Raw genomic sequence first — 10000 nt, forward strand, 5'->3', positions numbered from 1 at the left:
AAAAAAAAAACGAAAAACCACGAAAAATAAACCCGAAAAAAATTCTACTAACAATATATATCTTCGCTGCTAATTACACTTCATTCCCATCACTCTCATTCCCGGAAAATATGAATGATCCACTTTAGGAAATTCACTTTGTTATACTGTGGGAGGCGTCAGGCGGAGAGGAGGAGGACGAAGAAGAGTAGTAGTAGTAGTAGTAAAAGTAGTAGTAGTAGTAGTAGTAGTAGTAGTAGTAGTAAGAGGAGGAGGAGGAGGAGAAGGAGGTTAGGGATGAAGGAGAGTAATATAAAAATGGGAAGGAGATTAGTCGGAGTGTAGATGGAGTTATAACTTATTGAAAGGCTTAGGAAGGGTTGATAGCTTGGTAGGGGAGGAGGGAAAGGAGAGGAAGAGGAAGGGATATGGTTAGGATAGATAAGGAGGGCGAAGAGGAGGAGGGAGAGAAGAACATTTACAAGGAGAGAGAAGAGGGGAAGAGGGGCAAGAAACGGGAGGAGAGAGAGATCGAGCAATGGAAAAGGAGAGGAAAGATGAAGATAGGGTAGGGAAAGAGTAGAAAGAAAGATGAGAGAAAAGATGGAGGGAGAGAAAGGGATTAGGAGGTGGTAGGGAAAGGGAGCCAGAGAGAGGAAGAGGGAGGAGATGGAGAAGAAGAAGATGGAGAGGGAGAAAGGAAAATAAAGTAAAAGAGGGATGGAAAGGAAAGGGCAGGGAAGAGAGAATCAGGAAAGAAGAAGGTATTGAGAGAGAGAGATAAGGACGGAAAGAAAGAAGAAAAGAGACAGCGAAGAAAAAAAAAAGACAGAGAGAGAGAGAGAGAGAGAGAGAGGGTAAAAGAAAAGCTTCAACTAATTTTCGCTGATGAGACGTCGTTTGCGCGAGAGATTGATGGATCGTCTCATTAATACATGGCCAGACTTTATAAACGGCGGGGCATTGGCTCATGAGACGGCGGGGGGTGGGTAGGGGTGGGTGGGGGGGAGGGAGGGAGGGAGAGAGGGAGAGGGAGGGAGGTAGAGGAACGAGGAGGTAGATGGAGGGAGATAGAGGAAGGGAGGTAGACAAACACACACACACACACACACACACACACACACACACACACACACACACACACACACACACACACACACACACACACACACTTCTGCATCTGTTTGAAATCGAAAATGACAAAAAAAAGAATATCACAAACAAACACGTAAATAACATAAAACCAATATAATCCTCCGTGTCCCAAAACGAAGGCAGGAAAATGCGAAAAAAGTAAAAAAAAAAAACAGGAAAACACTCACTTCTACAGATAGACAAAAAAGTAAACAGCAAACAAACACGTGAATGACATAAAACCAATATAATCTTCTGTGTCTCAAAATGAAGTCAGGAAAACGCAAAAAAAGTAGAAGAAAAAAATAAACAGAAAAAACACCAACCCTTCTGCAGCTGTTTGGACGCGGAGATAAGCAAAAAAACAAGCAGCAGATTATGAAAGAAACACAAGCCATTTCACTCTTTCCGTGTCTCAAAATGAAGTCAGAAAAATGTACCAAAAAGAGGAGAAGAAAATAACAGAAAAAAAAACACCCTCACTTCTGCAGCTGTTTGGACGCGGAGATAAGCAAAAAAACAAGCAACAGATTATGAAAGAAACACAAACCAATTCACTCTTTCCGTGTCTCAAAATGAAGTCAGGAAAATGCAAAAAACAAGTAAGAAAAAAACAACAACAGGAAAAACACCAACTCTTCTGCAGCTGTTTGGACGCGGAGATAAGCAAAAAAACAAGCAACAGATTATGAAAGAAACACAAACCAATTCACTCTTTCCGTGTCTCAAAATGAAGTCAGAAAAATGTACCAAAAAGAGGAGAAGAAAATAACAGAAAAAACACCAACCCTTCTGCAGCTGTTTGGACGCGGAGATAAGCAAACGACAAGGAACAGATTATGAAAGAAGCACAAACTAATTCACTCTTTCCGTGTCTCAAAATGAAGTCAGAAAAATGTAAAAGAAAAGGAGAAAAAAAAACACAGAAAAAACACCCTCACTTCTGCAGCTGCCTGGCCGAGGAAATAAGGGAGAACGCGTGGATATATTAGACAAACAGCGCACCATAACCACATGTCGAGCTGCTGTTTTTGCCTCGTTTTCGTCTGGTGCTTCATATTGCTTCGCGCTGCAGTGTGATTGGTATATACATAGGAACACACACACACACACACACACACACACACACACACACACACACACACACACACACACACACACACACACACACATGAAGACGTATAGTATCATATTCCCTGTTGCATTTTGAGTATGATTTCTTTTTCTTCTTATTTATGTTATTATCCCGAGTTTTTGTTCCTTCTTTTTCATCTTTTCCGTTTTCTCCCTTTCCTCTTTGTTCTCCTATTTTTCATATTGTTATTATTATTTATAGTTTGTGTTCTATTTCAGCTATTTTTCAACTCTTTTTCTCCTTCTCCTCTTCCTGTTTTTGTTCGTCTTTTCTTCATTGTTTTCATCGTCTTTTCTTCTTATTTTCTTCGTCTTTTCTTGGTCTTTTCTTCGTCTTTTCTTCTTATTTTCTTCGTCTTTTCTTGGTCTTTTCTTCGTCTTTTCTTCATCGTTTTTGTTCGTGTTTTGTTTATTATTATTATTATCATCAATAGTTTTCCTTTCTCCTTTTTTTCGCGTTTTCCTTTTTTTAACTTCTCTTTCTTCTCTGTTTCCTATTTTTTTTATTTTTAACATTACTACTTTTCCTTCTGTTTTATATTATTTTTCATCCTCTCCTGTTTCTTCCCTCTCTTCACCTGTTATTTTTGTTACCATCGTTATTTGTTACTATTTGTTCTCCTTTTTCTTTTTTTAATATCCACCCTCTCCTCTTTTTTCTTTTTTTTATTATCTTTACTTTTTTTCCTCTTTTAACCCTTTTCTTCACTTTCTCTGGCTTCTTCCACTCCTGTTTTTTTTTATTATTCTTCTGTTTCACCTTCTCTCTCTTCTCCATTTCCTCCTCCTCTTTCTCTTCCTATGCATTAAATCTGAAGCAAAATCCTTTCAGGCAAACAAACTTCCTTTTTTTAACTTCTCTTTATCTTCTCTATTTTCTTTATTATTATCATTATTATTTTTCCTTCTGTTTCATCTTTTCTCTCTTCTCCATTTCCTCCTCCTCTTTCTCTTCCTATGCATTAAATCTGAAGCAAAATCCTTTCAAGCAAACAAACTTCCCAGGCCGCAAAAGTTAGCCCTAGTATATAGCGTCAGAAATATAATATCAATGGTAAAAGCATTATAAGATACCCTCAATCTTCAAACGGGAGAGGCTTTTATTCTTTCCTATCTCAGCACTTTAGTTCCCTTCTCTTCCTTCCTATTCAAACACTTTAATTCTCCTTTTCTCTTTCCATCTCTACATTTTAGATCACTTGTACTCGTTCTTTTCTCTACACTTAAGTTCCCTTCCTTCCCTTCCTTTCTCTCTTCCCTATTCCTTTTTTTTTCTTTCCCATCCTTATATTTCAGTTCCCTTCTATTCTTTTTTTCCCTACACTTCAATTCCTTTCCCTTCCCTCCCTTCCCTTCATTTACATTCCCTTCTTTCCCTTCCCATACATACCCTTCAATTCCTTTCCCTACCCGCCCTTCCCTAAATTTACGTTCCCTTCCCTTCTTCTCCTTCCCTACACTTCAATTCCTTTCTCTCTCTCCCTTCTTTTCCCTTCTCTCAATTCCCTTCCATTCCTTCCCTTCTCTACCCTTCAATTCCCTTCTCTCCCTCCCTTCTTTTTCCTTCTCTCAATTCCCTTCCATTCCTTCCCTTCCTTACCCTTCATGTCCCTTCTCTCCCTCTGTTCTCATCCCTTCTGTCAGCTCCCTTCTCTTCTTACCCTCCCCTACACTTCACTTCCCTACTCTCCCTCCCTATTCTTCCCTCCCATCTCTCAGTTGCCTCCTACTCCCTTCTCCTACTTCCCTCCCATTTCGTCCCTTCCTTATACTTCAGTTCTCTTTGGGATAATATTAATGACAACAGTAATGCACCTCGCCTCCTCGATGTCTCTTGAAAGTGGCATAATCAGTAGGTATGTCGAGCCATTAGTGTTGCTGCTACGCGTGGTTGGTGATTAGGGTGATTCTGCGTCTCATTACGGAGGCTGCGGCTGATTGGGGTGTGGTTGTGTGTGTGTGTGTTGGTGGTTTAATGATGAGGCGGATGATTTAGTGGTACTGTTGTTGTTGTTGCTGTTGGTGATGGTGTAATTATTGTTGTTGTTTTTATTATTTTTTGCTTTTTATTAGTTACTCTTAGTCATTTTATTATCATTTTTATTTTTATTCTTATTTTCATTATTATTATTACTATTGTTGTTTTTTACAGTAAAGAAAGTAGCTCAAGGGAAAAATTTATTATTGTTTTTTTATTAACTTTTTGGTTTTTATTACTCTTACTCTTAGTCTTATTATTCTCATTCTTATTTTTATTTTTATTATTATTGTTATTACTATTGTTGATTTTTTTTACAGTAAAGAAAGTAGCTCAAGAGAAAAAAAGAGAAAACAAGTTGAAATAAAAAAGCCTGTTGTTATTTTTTTGTTATTGTATTTGTGTATTTTCTGCGTTAATCAACATCACCGATTATGTTATGAGTAGCAGAGTCGATTGGTTTGTTTGTTTGTTTTTTTCTCTCGTTTGTTTGTTGTTTAATTATATTAGTTCATTTTCCCTTCCTTTTTTTTAGCTTCGATTACTTACACAAGTGCTCAGTATTTTTATTTAGGAGTTTACATTTTTTTTTCATTGGGAATTTTGAAACAAAGTAGGTAGGACTGTTTTTTGTTAATCTATTTTTTGAATTCATTCTCACGTATCTTTTCCTACCAGACATATGTATAAGTAGTCGGTGTCTTTTTATCTTGCTTTATCATTCATTCCATGTTATCCATTTCGAAACAAACTTCTGCATATTTTTACCACGTTACTTTTTTGTTTCTATTTTTTGCATTCATTCTCACGTATCATTTCCTACCAGACAGATATATAAGTAATCGGTGTCTTTTTATCTTTCTTGGTCATTCATTCCATTTTTATCAGCCATTTCGAAACACACTTCTGCATATTTTTACCACGTTACTTTTTTGTTTCTATTTTTTGCATTCATTCTCACGTATCATTTTCTACCAGACAGATATATAAGTAATCGGTGTCTTTTTATCTTCCTTGGTCATTCATTCCATTTTTATCAGCCATTTCGAAACACACTTCTGCATATTTTTACCACGTTACTTTTTTGTTTCTATTTTTTGCATTCATTCTCACGTATCATTTCCTACCAGACAGATGTATAAGTAATCGATGTCTTTTTATCTTCCTTGATCATTCATTCCATTTTTATCAGCCATTTCGAAACACACTTCTGCATATTTTTACCACGTTACTTTTTTCCACCGTCTCCCCTTAAGTTTAACGACCGAAAGAAAACGGGGTAGCGGCGCCCGGAATTAGCGCGCCGTGCCATCTGGTGTCAACGATCGGCAGGAGAGACGTAACCTGCCGATTAATGGCTCTCACGTGTTGAGTGTTGCGTGAGGCGAGATTTTAAAGGTGCCTGTGTGGAGGAGGAGGAGGAGGAGGAGGAGGAGGGGATGGTAATGGAGGGTGTGGTCTTGGTGTTATAGTGTTATAGAAAGAAGTAGAGGAGGAGGGAAGAAGAGAAGGAAGAGGTGGAGGAGGAGGAAGGAATGGAGGTAGAAGGGGAACTAGTGGATGTTGATGGGGACAGATGATGATGATGATGAGGAGGAGGATGAGGATGAAGAGGACGAGGAGGAGGAGGAGGAGAAGGAGGAGGAAGATACGGGGTACTAGTGGTGCAGTACGAGGAGGAGGAAGAGGAATGGTGGTGGTGTTGACAGTGGAAGTGAAGGAGGAGGAGGACGAGGAAGAGGAGGAGGAGGGGGAGGAGGAGGAGGAGGAGGAGGAGGAGGAGGATGGGGGTACTAGAGGTGTAGATCGAGGAGGAGGAAGAGGGAGGGTGGCGGTGTTGACAGAGGTGAAGAAGGAGGAGGAGGAGGAGGAAGAGAGGAAAAGGAGGAAAATATTATTGGTCTGTCAGGCAATTTTTCATGTTCATCTCTGGTATTTTTTTCCTTCTATTTCTTACTTATTTTTCCCTTTTATTATTCTTAAGGACCCAAACACACCTAACTCAAAGCAGCCAAACTAAGAGAGTCGTAGATCAAGAAGTGAATCAATATACACAAAATAAATACGTTAGTTAATATAAATTTGAGGTGAAAAAGAAACTCGGTATTTACAACTAATATAAATCTATAAAAAAATAACCTTCCTTAAAATCCGTATTCAACTTTTCGAAAACGTCTCCATAGGCTACTACTTCACTATTATTTCCACGTTAATTTGTGTGTCAGTTTTCGATTCATACTATAAATCAGCCCTCCCTTCCTCCTTGTCAGAGCTGTTGCCTTCATTCATTCGTTATTGACCCTTCCAGTCTCAAATTTCGTCTCAACTCGTAACTCATTCGTCCAATCACCTTTCCGCTTAACTTCCCCCTTCCTAATTACAGGGTTCGGCTTCACTAACAATACACACATGCAATTAGGTCATTCGTCGTCCTCCTCTCTTACCAATTATAGTTTTCCCCTTCACTCACAACCCAATCCTCCAATCACAACTCGCTTACTCTTCCAATTTTAACTTTCGTCTCCCCCCTCTTCTTCCTCCTCCCTTCCCAATGACAGCTCTGGCCTTCACTCACAACCCAATCCTCCAATCACAACTCTTGCCTTCTCTAACAACTCGCTTACTCTTCCAATCATAAGTTTCGTCTTCCCCCTCTTCTTCCTCCTCCCTTCCCAATCACAGCTCTCGCCTTCACTCACAACCCAATCCTCCGATCACAACTCTTGCCTTCTCTAACAACTCGCTTACTCTTCCAATCATAAGTTTCGTCTTCCCCCTCTTCTTCCTCCTTCCTTCCCAATCACAGTTTTCCCCTTCACTCACAACCCAGTCCTCCAATCACAACTCTTGCCTTTTAACAACTCACGCACTCTTCCAATTATAACTGTCGTCTTTCCCCTCTTCTTCCTCCTCCCTTCCCAATCACAGTTTTCCCCTTCACTCACAACCCAGTCCTCCAATCACAACTCTTGCCATCACTAACAACTCGCTCACTCTTCCATTTATAACTTTCATCTTCTGCCCTTCTTCTTCCTCCTCCCTTCCCAATCACAGCTCTCGCCTTCACTCACAACCCAATCTTCCAATCACAACTCTTGCCTTCTCTAACAACTCGCTTACTCTTCCAATCATAACTTTCGTCTTCACCCATTATTTTCCCAGTCACAACGCGTCTTCCCTTCTTCCCAATCCCAACTTCCTTGGACTTCACTCTACGACTTGAACTCTTTCAAGAGAAGGGTATCAGGACACCTCTCCTCCCGAAATTGACCTCTTTTGATTCTTTTTTAGGAGCAGCGAGGAGCGGGCTTTTTTTATTATTGTTTCCTTTTTTTTGCCCTTGAGCTGTCTCCTTTGTTGTTAAAAAAAAGACTTCACTATACAACCCATTCTTACAATCACAACTTTCTCCTTTCTTCACAATCACTGCTGTCGCTCTCACTAACAACCCATTCTTGCAGTCACAACCATAGTCTTCCTTTCTCCCAAGCATGACTTTCTTCACTAACAACTGACTCACTCTTCCGATCACAACTTTCCTCCCAATCACACAACTTCAAACTTCACTAAACAACCCATTCTTGTAATCACAACCTTCGTCTTCCTATCTTTTCCTAATCACAACCCTCTCCACTAACAACTCACTCACTCTATCGATTACAACTTCCTCTTCTCCCAACACACAACTTCAGATTTCACTAAACATCCCAATCTTTCAACCACAACTTTTCCTCATTAACAATTCATCTTTCAACCCAATCACAACCTCCCCCAAAACACCTCTTTGAAACCTTATCACATCCACGGAATCGAGAAAGCCAATTGAAACCACGTAAGCGAATCACACGGAGTCGTAAACCAAACCAGTGAAAGTTGCCGAAGAGAGTCTGTGTAGGAGCGCGAGAACTGGCGAGACACACGGAGATGTTGACGGGTCGACAGCCAGCACGCGACTGAGAGCTTGTCTTATCCTCAACCCCCGTCCTGTCTCTTCCCCGCTTTGCTCCGCCGCTCAGCCAACCAGCCAACAGTCAGCTCGCTCGCCCGACCTCTCTAAACTTGGTCTTTCTTCGCCAAGGTCCCTCCAGCGGCTTACTCCCCGCATCCATACACCTTCCCTCGCGTCCAGGGCAAAAATATCCAGTCTCCATCATGCGGGGCCGTCAGAGAGGAAGGGAACTTGCCTGGGCTATGTTAGGGCGCGAACGAGAGTATATGAAGAGGGAGATGAGGGAAGAGAGAGTTTGTAAAGGGGAGAAAGCGTTAGGTTAGAGGAAGGTTTAAGTTATTTCTCTTAGTGATGAAGACAAAAACAAATAAAACGAGGATTAATATATTTCTCTTTACTGCTTGATTTTGCCATTTTTGTTTGTGATTTTGAATGATGCACATACATTTAAAGAAAGAATTAAGTAAAAGAAGTTAGTCTGCTAGAGATAAATACGAAAACAAAGAATAAAACTAAGAATCATATTAATTGTTTTTTTCACTGCTTAATTTTGCCATTTTTATTTATTGTCTTGAATGTTGCACCAATTATTTTAAGAATGAGTTAAATAAGAGAAGGAAGGAGCTGTTTTGTAATTGATAAAAAACAGACAAATAAAACCTAGAATCATATATAGTTCTTATCTTTACTTAATTTCGTCATTCTTGTTTATAATTTTGAATGTTAGAATTTTTTTAAGAAAGAGGTAAAAAGCAAACAAACGAAAACAGACCATAAGGAAGATATGAAGTTCTTCTGTTAGTGATAAAAACAAAAAACAACAGCGAGGAATCAGATATATATTTTTCCTTTCCCTAATTTCGCATTTTGTGTTTATTATTCTAAATGTCTCACAAAAGGGTTAGCTAAGAGGAGGATAAAATGTTTCTGTTACTGATAAATACGAACACAAGCAAAAGAAACCGAAGAATCATATATATATATATATATTTTAATTTCCTTACCTCTTTTCGTCTTTTTTAGTTTCTATTTTATATGCCATACAAGTTTTTATATAGGAGGAGGATAAAATGCTTCTGTTAGTGATAAATCAAATACCAACACAGATGAAACAAACCGAAGAATCATTCATATATATTTTTTTCCTTACTTCATATTTCATCTTTTTTCTCTTTTCTATTTCATATGCTATACAAGTTTTAGATAAGAGGAGGAGGATAAAAGTGTTTCTGTTAGTGACTTATATGAACACACACAAAAAACAAACAAACCGCAGAATCATATCTATTGTTTTTTTTTCTTTTCATAATTTCGTCATTTTTGTTTTAAAATTTCGAACGTTTCACAGAGTTCTAGATAAGGGGAGTATAATAAAAAGCATTTCTGTTAGCGACATAAACGAACACACACACACACACACACACACACACACACACACACACACACACACACACACACACACACACACACACGGCCCGGTAGCATATTTACATTATGTTGTTAGGATTTTGTCGCGCGTGGCTAGCCCCACCCCCTGCAGTGACGTCACGCTTTGGTACCTCCTGATTGGCTGCTGCCTCCCTCCTTCCCCCCCCCCCCTCTCTCTCTCTCTCTCTCTCTCTCTCTCTCTCTCTCTCTCTCTCTCTCTCTCTCTCTCTCTCTCTCTCTCTCTCTCTCTCTCTCTCATCTAAGAAGAGAGAGAGGGCAGGCAAGAGGGGAAGGAGGGAGGCAGCAGCCAATCAGGAGGTATCATAGCGTGACGTCACCGCAGGGGTGGGGTTAGCCTCCGCGCGACAAAATCCTAACAACATTTCGTAAACATGCGG

Source organism: Eriocheir sinensis, chromosome 22 (genome assembly GCF_024679095.1).
Source record: "Eriocheir sinensis breed Jianghai 21 chromosome 22, ASM2467909v1, whole genome shotgun sequence".
NCBI classification, from domain to species: Eukaryota; Metazoa; Arthropoda; class Malacostraca; order Decapoda; family Varunidae; genus Eriocheir; species Eriocheir sinensis.